Below are 16,696 nucleotides of genomic sequence, written 5' to 3' on the forward strand. Positions count from 1 at the left end.
GTGCACCTGTGAGGCTGTGTACCTGTATGAGGATGCCAAATTGAGCAGAGGGGGTTCTGAAAAGAAGCCCCAAACTGTTAAATGGGGGTGCAGAGGAGGTGTCCCAGGCCCTAACAGGCCATCCTGCAGTCCTGAAGTTCCAGGTGGACAGCTTGCCTACCTCTGAGATTCAAGCAGGGTCAGATCACTTTAATGGGCCCTGTCTAGCCCCAGTCTACAGCAGCTAGCCATGTCATGCTCAGGCTCCGTCTTAAAGCTGGTAAGGTCTTCACCCACCTTATGTCCTTAGCCCTTTGTTTGAATTTCACATACCTTGTTCTAATTTCCAGTTTAAATGCATGACCTTATTATGCCCTATTACTTTTAAGCAAACATTCTCCTTAGGTTTATATGTCTCTTCCTCCTGCCTGCTGGATATATAAATGTACTTCTGTTTGTTTCAACCTTTGCTTGCCAGGTTAAACATGGAAATATCTTCCAGCTCATTAGAATTTTCCCTAGTGGTGCTTCTCTATTGTTGTCCCAACATTGACTGAGGATGACTGGAATCACAGCTACATAGTTACCTATTTTTCATGAAAGGTCCTTCCCTGAAACAAAAAATGGTGTTGCATAATATCACAGAAGCTGGACTCCTTGACCCATTATTAGAGTCTCTTTCAGGCCTGGAGACCTCAGTGTCTGTCAGAAGAGAAAAAGCTCAAAAGAGACTGTGTACTACCATAGTTTATCCAAACACAATGACATTTGTGCTGCTAATTATCAAAAAAGAATATTGTACTTTTCATAGGATAATATCTATCATCTGAAACAATTTCAGTAGAAACTGCCACTTTAAAAAAAAAAAAGGTGGGTGGGGAAAGGGATAGGGCAGGTGAGACACTATGAGCAGAAGTAGTAGGAATGTTGTGGTAAGGGTCTGTGCCTGACAGGGAGCATTTAAACCAAAGATACAAAATTGGATCCCTTTGTCTTTATACCTGATTTTAGGGCTTACTCCTTTCTGTCCTGCAGGAGGACATGATGTTTTACTTATTTATTTTCATTATTTTTTATTCTAAATTATATTAGAAACAAATGTGGACAGCATCACTCCTTGTATGCAAATATGGTATCTAGAAGAATATAGCTGTCGCAGCCCAGACTGTACAAACATACCTAACATCTAAGGTAAATACTCAGGAGCCAGAGATCTTTCCAGCTGCAATATTCTGCTTTTCATAATACAGATATATGAGTTATTTTCAAAGGAATAGACTGTGACACATGCACGGTTCTGGGATAAATTTTAATGCTATTGCAAACATACATAGCTACATTATGAGCAAAATTTCTGAAAGAACTCTCAGAACTAGGGACATGATAAGAACTGATAAGAAATGGGTAGACATTTTTTTCAAAAATATCTTATAGGTTGTCTCTTTCGCAGATTGGTGCTTCATAAATTTGTTTATTTGAGATAATGTATACACAGACAGATCAATGCATAACTTTATAAACCAAGTATACCCCTGATTACATTTTTCTTATAACCTCTAGAGCAGAGTTTTTTGGCCTTTCTGCAGATCACAAGATATTCCAAGTGTAAATTTGCTAACACATCTCACATGCAAAAAACATCGTAGAGCTGATGTTGAGATTCAAGTACTTTTCATTCTTTTTTTTTTAGCTTCTAGAAGTAAATGGAAAATCCTACCATACATTTCCTAGTTTTCCATTCATTGCTGTGAAATTAACATTAAATGGGGATAATGCTCGTAGATGCTTGTTTTTAATTTCTGCTGTTATCCTCGTAAAACATCTGAGTTCTGAAACCTAAGCACCTGCATGTATTTAAGTAGGAACTGTGTTTTTTTGTGTTACATTTCATCCATTATCTTCTGCTGACCTCTGTCAGTGTCTTATTTCCCCGGACTACCATGTTATAGCCTTAACTATTATCAGGAACACTCAAGCTTTTGTATGTGGTACAAGTATGCATCAGTAAATAAAAGCAGCAGCTGTAAACTCTGCATCTATAATCTAGCCTGTTTAATATACTACTCTTAAAAAAAAAATAAAATGAAATTATACATAACATGCAGCTTAACAACTAGCTCAAGTTTATTTTGCCTGAAGCCACATGACCTTGAACTCTGACACTGTCTGATTTCAGGCTAAACAAGGTAGGTCTAGAAGATTGCAAAGAAACGGGAAATGACTTTGGTGATTCAGTAAGGACACTTGCAGGTGGTTCAGAGAGGACACATGATCATTCAGTAAGGACACGCTTTCTCCTGAGTTGGTACTGAATATGATGAGAGGCACAGTTTTATTATTAAAGATGATGGCCAAAGTGAAATTTCATCCAAGACTTGCATATTCTCTCTTGTTATATTTTATAAATAATATCTTTCTATCTTTGCACACTTTATGTCCAAACTAGATACATGGATCAGCATATGAAACAAATCAATTATAAAGCATTACTGTATTATTAACTAGTAGTAATTTTTTTCTGTCTCAGAATTAGAGAGAAGAAATTTGATCTCAACAGAGCCAAATACATTTTTTGATGAAATCTTTTACAGAGATTCTTTGAGAACAAAATTCACTTTCAGCACCAGTTCCTGTAAAAGTGTACATTTACAAAGCTGTGTGCAGCTGAAATGGAAACATAGTAAGCAGATTTAACAAAGATTACTTGGGCTTGTCACAGGTTTTGGAGGTCTTAGTAATAGCAGGTGTCCATAGACATTACGGGCTTTTTTGCAGCCAGTATTACTTCAGTAAAATTTATTATGCAAATGTTTTTATGGCTTTAAGATAACATATTTTACAGTGCTACAGCAATCCTTGGATAACTGTAATTAATAAGAATATTAAGGTATACAATTTGTCATCTCAAATTCTTTTTTTTGGCGGTGGGTCATTTTGTTTATCTTGGTTTCATTCTGCTGCTGTATATTTTTTCTTCTGAAGTGGCATAACTCCTTCAGATACCAGATATGGCGTTTAGTTCTGTTGGTTTATACATTGACCTGGACCATCTACTTTTTAGATAGCTGAGACAAAAATGATGAAAGATGACATATATAGGGAATAGAAATTGTCTTATGTTCTCCCTTAATTGTTTATGGACATATTGATAGTAAAGTAAGGAAGGAAGTACCCAAGGACTTTAACACCATGCCTTAACCACAAGCAAAAATAGTAAGAACCAAAAAAAAATATCTGCACAACTCAGAAAAACTGTCTTGGAAATTTTGTATTTTTTTTTTCCTCTTTTCTTCTAATTGCCTGTCCATATAATGTTCCCTCTCTGTTTGAGTAAGCCTCGGCTCAGGTTTGCTGGAGTAAGATTTTCCTTAAGTAAACAAGTAAAGATGTCTATCTAATCTTAATTTTAAATAAGCCTTTGCAGTCACATAGATAATCCACCATGCAACTTGGCATATTCATTATTTGGACAATACAGAGCCTGTTTAAATTAATACCAGATTATCAGTTAAAAGCTTTCTGCAGTGTAAAGTCATTCAAGCTTCACTGTAAGTAATATTTAAAGTCTTAAATCTAGGATAATGTTTTTACATTTTAAACACATTTTTCAAATATTAGATTATGATGAAATATAATTTGTAGGTGACCTTCTGAAGGTCACAGTGAAAAAAAGACTTTTAGGTTGTTTTGGTATCAAGCATATCACTAACAATGGCAAAACAGGACAGATTGAACTTATAAACATTGCATCAGATCTGTTGCTAGAGATAACATGTTTGCTAAACTTCTCAAAATGAGCTGATACCACAAGTCATCTCCTTGTGATCAGCACTAGGACTATTTCCTGCTAAGACTGGATAGTGGACTGGTAAACTACTGCTTGCCCAAAATATTGAACTTATGAAGTGAGGCTGTCTTTATTTTGTGTAAATAAGTACTAGCATTCTCTGCTGGAAGGACAAAAAAGGTTGCTAGCAAATGCAAATAATGGAAAATACCAGTATGCTAATGATAAAGACATTTAAAATTCATCTATTATTAAGGAAATATTATATTGACAAGTGCAAAATTCATACCTTTCAGTCTTTTCAGACAACATAATGTGTATATTTTGAATTCAGCAAAACTGGGCTTTGATATTTAGATAGGTTCTCTTGTTATGGCACAGGATGCATCTTCTTGAATTTTGGAAGCTAAAAACATAGTAGATTTAGTACTCCAAGAAATAAGGTAGAAGCTTGTTCGGGTTTTTCTGTGTCCTGTTCATCATCTTCTCAGAGATTGCTTCACGAAGTTTTGGAAGCTTGCAAAAACTAGAGAAAGCAGTGAAAGAGTCCACTTAATTAGGAAGGCAGGGGTAAAAAGAATGTGAAAAATTAAATACATAAAACTAGGCAAGAGCACTTGCCTGCATTTTCAGAAAGAAGTAACTTGAATTGGTAATGATATTCTCATAAAAGTTCATAAGTATTAAAATTATTCCTTAGCTCTTCAGGCTAATTTTCAATGGACTGTAAAGTCAGATTGTATTGTCATGACCCTGTCTAGACCAATGATGAGTCTGTGGGAACTAACATAGCCAGGCAGAAAAAAAAACAAACCAGCAAGCATGCTACAAAAGTTTTTCTAGTGGTAGAACAAAAAAGGATGAATATTTGGTATGAAGAAAAGTGACCCCTATGCTTTTGACAGAGAAAATAGCACACAACTTAAATGCTCTTACTATCTGAAACTTACTTGAAAACCCACTAAGGAAGTAAGGACTACTTTACTTTGCTGAGAATGCAAGATAAAATTAGCTTTGCTTTCTGTGCTCTGTACCTCAGACACTTTTGCATTAACACAAGCGGCACTTTCAGTATGCCTTTGACTCAGTTTTGTTTCATAACTTGGAAGTTTTCTTAGCAAAACAAAATGTCATTGAATTTGCACTTAAATGCAAATATGTGGTTCTCTTCAGGTTGGAGGAGAGCAGAATTCAGTCATGACCTGTTACTGAGTATTCTGAATATGCTGAACAATTAAATTTTTGTCTGCAATTGTTATGAGACTGTGACAAAATCTGTGCTGTAGGAATGCATTCACAGCCAACTTGTCTGCTTCCAATTACATTAATTTACCTTCAATGAAACATGTGGATTAATACAGAAGAGACACGTTGCCTCATGTTCTCTTACTTCCTAGTTGCTAGAAATGGTTCATTTAAGAGAAGTAACTACTTCATATTGTGCTTCCTGATAAAGATTATATGCAGCATTATGTTACCAACATCTTCATAAATGAGACAGTTGTTTGGCATAACTGAAATAGAACACTTATTTCCCTGGCATACATTTTCCATATTTATGAGATGTATGTACAATCCTCATGTCTGGGTACAAAGCCGTGTTTTCTGCCATAAGCCCTCTTCCTATTAACATAATATGAAAACAGCACAACCATTTTTTCCCCCTACAATTAAAAGTAATTGATGAGCAGATATCTAGGCATATCTATGCTTCACTATTTTTAGAGTCACAAACAACATTTGAGTATTTGTGTTGATGTATTTTAAAAACTAAAAGCTCTACTGGACCTGTGAAAAGGACACACTTCTCATAAGTTTCCTCCAAAATGCTGTTTAGCCAAAAGTGAGTTAAAATGATTACAAAGGTACAAGTGTTTGAACTCCGTGTTGTGTTCATGGTGTACATGCCCTATTAATCTCTTGCTTCAGCTACAAATGCTATCTTGAATTTTTCTGTCCTTCTAAGTATGCATTACCATTACTTAACTAAACTTTATGGTCAGTTTTAACTTTAAGGACACAGTATTTGCATTCTAAATCCTATGATACTTAATGATATTCTCATGCTAGATTTGTATTTAATTCAGGTTTTGAGTTACACTCAACCTCATTGTTCCAAGTAATAAGAGTTGATTAGGATGGATATGCACAATACTGGACGTAATAAAAAAGTGAGAGACAAAGTTAAATTGGAAATCCAAGATTGGAGGTAAAAGACCAGCAATTTGGGGTGATTCAATTTTGGATGACCAATGTGTATGCAAGGCCTTGTTTTCAGAAAGTTTCACACAGTGCCAAGAAGATGTATGATCACTTCTTGCTAAGCAGGCTAACTCTGAAAAACACATAGCATTGTACATTTACAAAGGTGGTGTCATCCTCCTTGCCTAGTTGAAAAGAAAGTGAAAATCTTCCATTCTCAGAAATGTGGTGGTTTTCTTTTCATACCGTCTCCACCAAGATAAGACAAAGTGTCCTAGAACTTATGTTTTGGTACCATCACCATTTGGAATGCCCCCCACATAAATACAGCTGTAGTAAACCTGATGGGACTGCCTTTACAATTGCTTACATGTATAAAAGATTTTTGCCTTTTGGTGTTATAAATAGACTTTACGAAGTATGAAGAGCAAGAAAAATATTTTAAAATTATCTAGAAATTGATTCTTTCATTTAGAGAAGGAGACTAAGAATGAAGCGAATGAGCTCATAAGGTATTCTTAAAGGAATGTACTTTTATCAACAATTCAAATAACTGCAGCAGACATGGTTCAGTATTTCTGCAAGTAATGATTAACTTATCAATTAAAGATACATGGCTTAAGATTAAAGCAAATTTCCAGCTATCTATCTTATGCATCACTAAAATCTAAACATCAGTAAAAAAAAAAATTAATTACATGCATCTCTTCATGCATTAGGAAACATTGATTAGCTAGAGCACAAGATGTGCAACAATCTTCCTAAAAATAAATGCTTCCTAATCATTTCTTATTCTGTCCCTCCAATGCCACAGTGGGGTTGCTAAATCCCACAGTTACAAGTAGCAACAGAATTATTTTCCCATTGATCTTCCCATTGATCCGCTTATCTAGTAGATTTAAAGCACTAATTAGGCTGAATATCCTAAGATTACTTTGCATTAGGAATATTCACCCTTGAAAACTATTTGTATGGAATAATCCAAATTTTAAAAGTCACTTAAAAAGTCACTTAAAATTAAATTTCCTGACTTTTACTCCCAACACATATCCACAAACCTTTTTGAAAATACTTTCCCATAGATTCAGCCAGTATACCATAATGAAATGCTATATGATCACCTGTGTCATTGCATGATGCTATCCCAAGAAAGAGGGCTTTCTCAAAGTGAGCTTAGTGGATCCCTGCTCTGGGATTTATACAATGCAATAAAAAATGACAAAAAATGCAAATGCAAATATATTTTAAAATATAATATTAGCATTGTCAACATGTAAGACGTTATTTACTGCCCAGAAAAAAAATATATTCAGAATAGTGTCATTTGTTTCGGGGAATGCACAAAAAAGTTTCAACAACTAACACACAGTGTTTCTTTGCAAAATAGCCCTTTGCATGATGCTGAAGCTGAAATGGTTTTCACTCAGTGGTATCTACATTCTTGTAAAAGAAGGTCATTCGTCTCTATTGTGACTACTCCTTTTGGATTACCTGCCTTTGTCTTTACACAAGTCAAACAGTAAATAAAGGTTGTCTGTTAATATAGATTAGAGGTTAAACTGTTATTGATTGTCACATTTTATAGAGAGATTCTGTCTGTTACTGACCTTCTCAGAATTCTTTGCCTACAAAGTAAAAGTCACGTATTTGTTCCAGGCAAACTGTTTGCAATGAAAAAGAAATTACACTCTTCCTGAAAAGGTACAGACATGCATACAGAAACTGAGGTACAATGAGAAGTCCTGATGAAAAGCAATTGCTCAGTTGGTGTGTCACACATTAACATCATGGCATGTCTCTAAGCATATTAGGTAAGGAAAGCATTGAGAAACAACAGATTTTCTCCTGCAAGTTTTGAGGTTGTCTTTTGAACGTACTCTGGAATTTGGATGTCGCTAACCGTTAAATAATATATATATATATATATATATATATATATGGCATATTTTCTTCTGAATCTATGTAGAAAATAGAGCTATATAAACAAACAAAAAATAATATTATTTCATTTGTTCATTCAAGTAGACATAGCTGAATAAAAATCCTCAGTTTAACAACCACTCACTGTAGTGTGCCTTAACTGCATTAATAGCATGCCGTCATGCTGGTTTGTGGCAGTACTTCTGCAACGTACTCTACGTTAGAACACACCTCAGAAATAGGTTTGTATGGGTTGCCATAACTTTGAAACCAGGACAGTACTCTCTGACTGCATATGTTGTGGAGGCTTCTTGTTAAAGTGGATGAAACTTCTGGTCTGAACATCCTAAATTGTGAGGATGTGAGAAATCCAGACTGCTTCTCCCATTATGCTAAAAATGTACAGGAAAGAAGAGAAGGAAGGAAGGGAAAGGAAAGAAAGGAAAAAAAAAAAAAAAGAGAGAGAGAGAGAGAAAGAACCTCTTACAAATGTAATTCTCTCTTGTGTAAATAGCCACAGTCTTGTTTTCTCACCCAGATCTAGGTCTTTCAGGCCCAGACCAGACCAAATTCTGGCCATTCGAGAAGCTTTAAAAGCCACTTCCTCTTGTAGCCCCTCCAGACTGCTGAGTTGTCACTTCACCTGTGCACACAATACAACATTAGACAGAAGTAAACGAACCATTATGCTTCATACCTATCTAAGACTTGGCCTTCTTTCCTAGCCAATCTTGTTTGTCCAACAGTAGGACAAAGTGGTCGTAGGAAGCAGGAAAGGTCTTAAAGTCAGCGGGATAACTGTAGTGGTATGGCCCTACGTAAAAACAAAAGCAGATTAGAGAAGAGAGTGCTCTAGAGCACACTATGAGGTAGATTATAACTGGTTAGCAAAGAAACTATCTAACATTGCTTCTGCATTATGTCTTTGCAAAGGATTAAATGATTCCATCATTCTTGTCTTCCAGAACAAAACGGTCTGCAGGATCCTGGTTGACTGCTCAGACTAGCAGAGATAAGAGGACAATGGCTTTACTTATTGCACCTTTCTTGTTTCTAAAGTAAAAATGCTTAGAAATACTAAAATATTTTGAAACACAAACTAAGGTCAGGGTTCATTTCCCTACTCCTGCCTGGGCAAGTACCTCTGAAGTCTGCTTTGCCTACTGAAGAAGCGCTCTGATTAGTTTAACATGTTCATTTATTCTTCTTCAGAGTAAACCCCAACTTCTCAAATTCATTCGTTAAAAAACAAACAAACAAAAAACCATAGAGAAGTAGGCCTTTATATAGTGATATATTACAAATTTCTTCATAAAAATATATGAAAAATAAAATATATGAAAAATAGCCATGAAACATCATAAAGAAAAGAAGAAATCGTAGTATAAAAATAAGACAAACATATTTTCCAGAAACTTCTCAAGTCCTCTGGAGGATGTTTATCTGGAAACAAATACTGCTGTAAAGGAGAATGGGCTGGATCTGACTGTACTAGCCACAACACTAGAGACAATATAAAGTAAGCAAAATGTGACATAAGACTTCAGTTCCTCAACAGCATTTTCATTGCTTGCTTCTGATAACAACTTTCTTCTACCTGTAATATTGTTTAATTCAATTATGTTGTCCTCCTTGAATCATATATTCTAATTCGAAAATAATGTTTACAGGTTTGAAGAGTGTTGGTAGTCATATACTTTTTAGACAAATCATACCAAATCGTGTAATGGTATTTGAGAATGGATTGGATTGAAATATGTCTTGCTTCTCATCTTTGTAACTGCTTTAACTGCTTGCTTGGGTAATATGTCACTTTAATGACCAGAGTTTTCCTTCTTCTTCCAGTCTCAGTGCTGGAAAACACCAAAATCCTCAAATCAATCTTTTTTTTTTTTTTTTCAGCATACTGCTTCAGAAGTGTGCTTACTCTTGTTTTTTGACTGCCCAAAGCAGATGAATACCTCCTAATTTTTGTTCAGTTTACAAAGAGTTTATTTCCTTGCACTTCTACTTTAAATTGAATCTTGTCTCTAAACACCTCCAAATGTTCCCAGCAAATTTCTTGACAGTTAATCTTTTCTACAGATCTTCCTTTGCATATGCTTCTATTTCTCTCTGAAGCATCCAAGCATTTACATAAAAAGTAAATTCCATCTCTTTTTTTTTTTTTTTTTTTTTTTAAAGTGTATCTTAATTTAGTCAAACTATAAGTCCTAAACATGGTAAGGTGGTGACTGAGGAATAGAAGACACTTTAATGAAAATAATTGCCTTCATATAAAAGCGACAAAACAGTCGACCTTTTTGTGATGTATGAGTGATTACGTTTCATATTAAATGAATGAGTTGTACAAAAACATTTTCAATTAGTATAATGTAAATGGTGAGGGATGCTTAGAAAAACAGTGCCCTTTGCAGGGAGTTTTGTGCTTTTTTTCCTGATTATATTGGTTTTGAAAGCTCACATGCAGAAATTTTATTTCAGTTTCCCTTTTTAATGAGTTCATTCCTGGAGGGAATATTTAATACATTACCCCTAAGAATAAAAAGTGTCCTCCTTTTGTCCTGAATTACCTTTAGTACTGGCTAAAGAAAGAGGTGGATAAGATTGGGAATGAAAAGAAATAACATTTCCCGTGAGGTTTTGTTATTCACAAATGTGTATGTTAGATCTCTCAAAGTGCACATCTGTAAAACTAATACTCAAATAGCAGTATGGGTATCCTCAGCTGTGCACTGGGGATCTGGACTGCTTGCTTCACCAGTTCTCAAACAAGAAGACCATCATGTGCATGACAGTTTGAGACAAGGGCTAGACTGAGTTCCTCTCAGTTCATAAAACATGAATAACAGAGATACTACAGTACAAATGTTTTCTTTAAGTAATTAATCCTATTAATGATGCACAAGCTGGGACAGAATCCAGTTTACATGCTGGTTTTGCAGAGGAAAAAGTAGGAAAAAATCTACATTAATGAATAAAGTGGTCTGACAATTCTGAATTTAAGGCAAGGAACAAACTGTTGGGTAGGAAGGGGTGCTATTTATTTATTTCCTTTTCGGATGGTAGCCATGCTTTAAAAGAGCTTTCATTTTGGCTTTGGTAGCTTGGATTCACTGATGTCTTCTTTCTTGAAGACATGGAGGGAATAATCACTATTGTGAGCATGCTTTGAGAAATACAGGCTACTAGAATATATGAATTCCCTTTCTTACATAGGAGTATAATCCCTGAAAATAGTTTAAATCCAAAACCAAATTAACCCTCTTTCATTCCTCTGTGAGGGTCACAGTGGCAGTATGGCACAGCTAGACTGCCATACTTACTGTTTCTGTCCCAAAATTTCATTGCTTGCATTGCTACCCACATTGGAATATTAGAGCATACACTTTCGGATGCAGGGAAGTTAACATTTAAACAGTTCAGTCCACAGTGCTTCCACTTGCTGCTTATACCATTAAGGCTTAGACAATAACGATCAAATTTCTAACTGTTGATGAATCTTATATCTTGGCAGATGTGTTACTGGAAAAGTGTATCATCCAGTGCACATTATCAGGTGCAGGGAAAGACTAAGGTGAGAGCTCTCTCAGTGTGCCTGGATTTATAGGACAAGTCACCTGTCAGTAGCTCTTGACAGCCTCATTCCATATTCTACTTCGCTCACTTTATATATGGTGCTATTTCTTTTTCATACAATTTTCAAATGTTAGGACTGACTTCTTTTATTTATAGCTAAAGTCAGCTCCTGCGTTACTTCTAGGAAGTGGAAGCACCTACCACTTCTTTAGACTGCAATGCTGTTGAAGTGTGAGTCTAGCATGCATCAATCCAGTACTAAATTACACTAATCCTTTTTATGATTTATCTAGCTTCCAACATTCTTGAGAAATCAGCATAATAAAGAATGTTTGTGAGATGTTTCTGTAGTTAAATGTCAGCACTAACATATCAGAACACACAGAAAAGGGTATTAGGTATAATTATAGATACTGTGCTGTGATTAAATGTCTGATTCATCATAAAATACTTTGTCTGTGGTTCTGAAAGAATCCAGTAATGTAAGAGATTGCACCCATTTATAGTTTACAAGAAGAATTATCAACTGTCAGACTGGTTCCTGGAATGGTCTTCCAAAACCTTGTATGTATGTTTTTTCATTGTTGTTGCTGTTTTTTGTTTTGTTTTGTCTTCTTATGTACTTTGTTGGTACATTTGAAATTACTTTGTTAGAGAAAAAAAAAATGAAAGCAACAGTATTTATGTAATAATGATCTGAAAGAAAAAGCCCTGAAGTAAAGCATAACTCTAGCATTATTTTTTTACCTAATTATTTCTTAGTAATAAACTAAGTGTCATGAAGAAATGGAGAGAAAGACCTCATTACCTACTTTTGGTAACACGATCAATAATATTGCAGAGAGGTACTGTAATTGTCTTTACAGTTCAGTTTGCACAGGAATCTCAAGAGAAACCTTAACTTTGACATGTAGAATTATTTGTTAAACACTATCCGTTAATTAGTGCTCATCAGTGGAGTCTAGCATACTTGGAGGATGGTATTATCATCACTTAGTTGGCCTATGAGCCAGCTAATTCTGAGATGTTAACAAGTCCACTCACCCTTTGCAGACTTGATGTTTGATTAGACATATATTTAAAGGTTTATTTTGTGTCTTATTTCATCTTATTTTCACGTTGAATTCCTTGTGAACCCAAACAACTATATGACGTCTTTCATTGTTCATGATATGTACAGCAGAGAAGTCAAGTTGTTCATCCTTACTCCCATTTGGATTTGCCAAGTCTTTCACATTTTGTGTGAAGTTCACTTGGTTGGTCCCCACCTCACACTCCCTTGCTATGGCAACTGCAGCTCACTAATATTAATCACAATCTCTCTATTGCTTAATGATCCTAGCTGCCAAATGCAAGAGGGAGGCAGAGGCCATTGTTGTATTTCTTTTCCATGTCCCTTCCTCTACTAAATGACCCGATACGCAGGTGCAACCCCCGCAGTATGTGATTCACCTTATAGTTTCAGATCCTTACTGGGTCAGAAAAATGTTGATAGTTATACGTACTGCATTTGTACACTTTTTTCGTCACTTGTCACATATCCAATTCCTCTGTCTCACTGATTTTATTTTTTTTTTTAACATAAATATTGACTTTTATTTCTGTTAATAAGTTCTATTATTTATGCTCTGTTTTGCGTATCTGTTTTCAAGTTATCATTCACATTTGTACCTGTTCTAAATCATTTAACACAATGTGTCTGTTAGCATGCTGTGAGAAATCCAAGACAGTGTGGTGAGATGAGGTCTTAGCCCTTGATGCTACGTAGTTGTCACAAAATGACCATGGTTAACAAGTTATTAAGTTACAGTCACACTTATTTCAGACCAGTCTTGTTCATATTTGAAAGACTGTTAATCTGCTCCAGTTCAAGACATGAACAAAATGCTAGTATTTCAGTTTAGTTATTTGTTTCAGAAGATAATACAGCCTCACTCATGTCTCCATGTATAGCATGAACCAGGCAGCTCATCCAAGGAGACACACAATGTACATATACCTCACCAAGGCTCCTACAAATGAATTTAAATCTTCATGAAGCTTAACAACATTGTTGTCTGTCTCCAAGGGTAGATTTCTATGCAGACAGACACAGCCAGCATATTTAAATATGAGATTTTCCACAAGATAAAGACAAATGCCAAAGTCAATTTACAATTTTTTAGAATCTGCACCCCTCAATACCACTTCTGTTTCTAAATTTGGTACTATTTCCTGGGTTCAATATAGAAAGCAATCTCAATGATTTATTTATTTATTTTACTGTGTAACGGCAGGTAAACCACAGCAAACCACACTTGCATGTGAGATTAGACCTTGAAGAGTTATTCTCCAGTAGAAGCTAAGTTCAGCAGGGGAATGTCGGACCCTCTCAACTGCTACTGTAGTCAATAGAAAAAAGAATCCCTTTCAGATTGTTAGAAGAAGACTGAATTAGCTAATCCAGATGGCACCATGGAAGATAATTAGTTGGTTGGTTCAAGGAGAGTGAGTAGCTTCCTTGAGTGTCTTCCTTCCTCCTGGTATATTCTTCCCCCTAGGATCACAATCACTGAGTAGGAAGCCAATACAATAACACTATTAAGACAGTGCTATTAATTATCTGACATCTATTACATACTTGTCATTTCACATTTTCACTGAAATATTCAGACAAGCATATTGCTGTTTTCAATTTACTGTTTAATGCATTTTAGCTGTGGGAAGAAGGGCCTCTAGTGGCTTCTCTTCTGTTGCTCTGCAGTTCTACCATTCCAATGTTCAGATGTTGTATTACTAAGAGTGCATTATGTGGATTTTGTGACATATTTATGTTTATACAACACAGACATCAGTGAAAAAATTAAGTCCCCCATGTTTTGTTTTGTTTTCATTATTATTTCAGAAAGACATTTTATGAAAAGCCTTAGTTAAAGGGAGATGTCATGGTCAACTAGGTGAGGCAAGAGTTGTTTCAGGATCTTTTGCTGTACTTTCTACTGGCCATTTCATAAGTTAATTTAAAAAACAAACAAACAAACAAAAAAACTGATAAAGGAACTAAAGCAATCAAATCTGTAATTTCAAATTAATCCAGAATCTCCCATAGCAGATTATTATGCTTTTGTTCATCTTAATACTTGTTTTCATACTTCTAATGCTTATAGAGGATTTCAGGTAGTAAATGTATGCAGGTTGGCAAAGGAAAAAAAAAAGAGAATTACAATAGAAACAACTAACAGAAACTGCAATATCTACCTTATGTCACTAACCTTTACAATTTATAGTATTAAATGCATTTAAGTGAAAAAGGGATCATCTGCAATGTACCAAATAATAAATCTCTTTTGATGATACTGTCACAGTTGCTTGCTTTTCTCTGCACTATTTCAGGCATAATGCTGTTATTGTTACAAAAAAAAAAAAAAAAAACAAACAAACTGGGAAGGTAAAATAGCACTGTGGTAAGATATCTGTAACAACTGAGCTATTAAGCAATGCACTATGCCTTTGAGAAGTCATCTCAGTCAAACGGGCTCAGCATTTTCCAACAGAAAACACAGGATCATTGTTTTTTTCACAGTTCCTTGCTATATAAACTTATTTCACCATGTAGATGGGAAAATCTTATTGAACAGCATTTTGTTATGTGAAAGGATATACAGAAATGCATGTTGAGTGTTTTTGAGAACTAGAAGCAGATCTACTTCTTGATAGCTACATATAATAAGTAAAGACTCACAGTTGCTGGAAAGTCCTGCATCATTTCAATTTCAAATCTCACTATAGATGACAGAAATACATGACAACATCAGAAATCACTTCCAAATTGAAAAAAAACATGATGAATTTCTTAATGCGTCTTCAGAATGTTTATCATCCAACCAACTCCCAAATATATCTTGAGTTTTATTTTATAAAGCCCCACAGTTTTGCTTTCAGATTCTATTGGCTCAGACTCTGTTTTCAGAAGTCTACTGCTACAGCTTGTCACAGAAAAGGGACAAGGCAGGGTTGTAACTTAAAAAAGTATTGTCATTCTCTGAACAAGAATTCAGAGAAACTGCCAACAATTGTTACTTTTGTTCTAATTTCACAATCAGAACCCTAAGTATGACCAACAGTGAGGCTTACAGCTTTAATTTGTATATGCAAAACTATTTGGTGTTTATAGAAATCATTGTAAACTTGGCAGAGAATTTTGATAAGCCCATCTCCTTGTGCCTGATCCACACACTTCTTGAGTTGATACAACCCATAGCTTCAAAGTCTAGTCTCTTTATATATGGGGACTATATTGTCCATGAAAAGCAATAGTATTTTTGAATCTCCCAAAGTTCCATTAAACATAACATTTATGATTAACATGCATGATTAATCCCCAAAGTATTCCTCCAGACCTTAATTTATATTTACCATTTATATGTTGAAACATTCACCAAATAATTCTCTGACTTTAATAAAAATCTGAATAGGACAATTGTTATATATAAAGAGTGGCAGGAAATACACCTTTGTTTTTACATTAGTTATTCAAACCAACTAAGATGTTTCAGCAGACGATTCTGTCTGCATTAGCATCATACATGGACTTGTCTTCAGTCATTGAATATTCACATCTTTAGCATTCCATATCATTAATTTAATACTAAATTTATGAACTACTTATAAGTTACTGTTTAAAAATTACTACCAGATAATGAGCTGTCCGAAACACCAAGTCAGGACCTTCCAGCATATCTAAAAAGCATACCCTTATGCTGTTTATTTTTTTGTGTGTTTGTTTTTGGTTTCACGAAAAGAAGCAACAGGCAGCACCTTGTAGATTTTATGTTATAAACTGTCTGTGCAAGCAAACTGAAGATAAGGATTTCTGAGATATTAAAACCTGATATGCTACAAGCTTTAAAAAAATAAATAGATAAAATAGCACTTGCCAAAATAATAATAATAATAATAATAACAACAACAACAACAATGTACTGGTCAAGCAATAGAAGGATACAGGGCTCTCTATAGTCATGTCCATCTTTTACCAGGCTGCCAAAGTGCATTTTATTAATGCCTTGCCTACTGTCAAGAAGGTAATAAAGTAGATGCTCAGGTAGGCATCCTCATGTACTGCCTCCAATAATCTGTTGCCATTCAGGGTATCCTTAAATGAAAATTAAGATCTTAAATGCAAGGGAATGACATATGCCTCTAAGTCTGGTAACGATATGCATACAGCAGTCAGCAGACTTAAGTATG

The 16,696-nt window shown here is 35.0% G+C and overlaps 1 long non-coding RNA gene across 6 annotated transcripts in view; it reads left to right on the forward strand.

Annotated features, from left to right (window-relative positions):
* The first annotated feature begins 9,298 nt into the window (after positions 1–9,298).
* The window catches only part of LOC309883520, a 73,427-nt gene continuing 66,029 nt past the window's right edge, over positions 9,299–16,696 (forward strand). For all 6 annotated transcript variants that reach the window (XR_014318465.1, XR_014318466.1, XR_014318467.1 and 3 more), the window contains exon 1: positions 9,299–9,407. This is a non-coding gene — a long non-coding RNA (uncharacterized lncRNA). The remainder of the gene's footprint in view (positions 9,408–16,696) is intronic.

The sequence above is a fragment of the Aythya marila genome, assembly GCF_965140915.1.
Source record: "Aythya marila genome assembly, chromosome: 14".
Lineage (NCBI taxonomy): Eukaryota > Metazoa > Chordata > Aves > Anseriformes > Anatidae > Aythya > Aythya marila.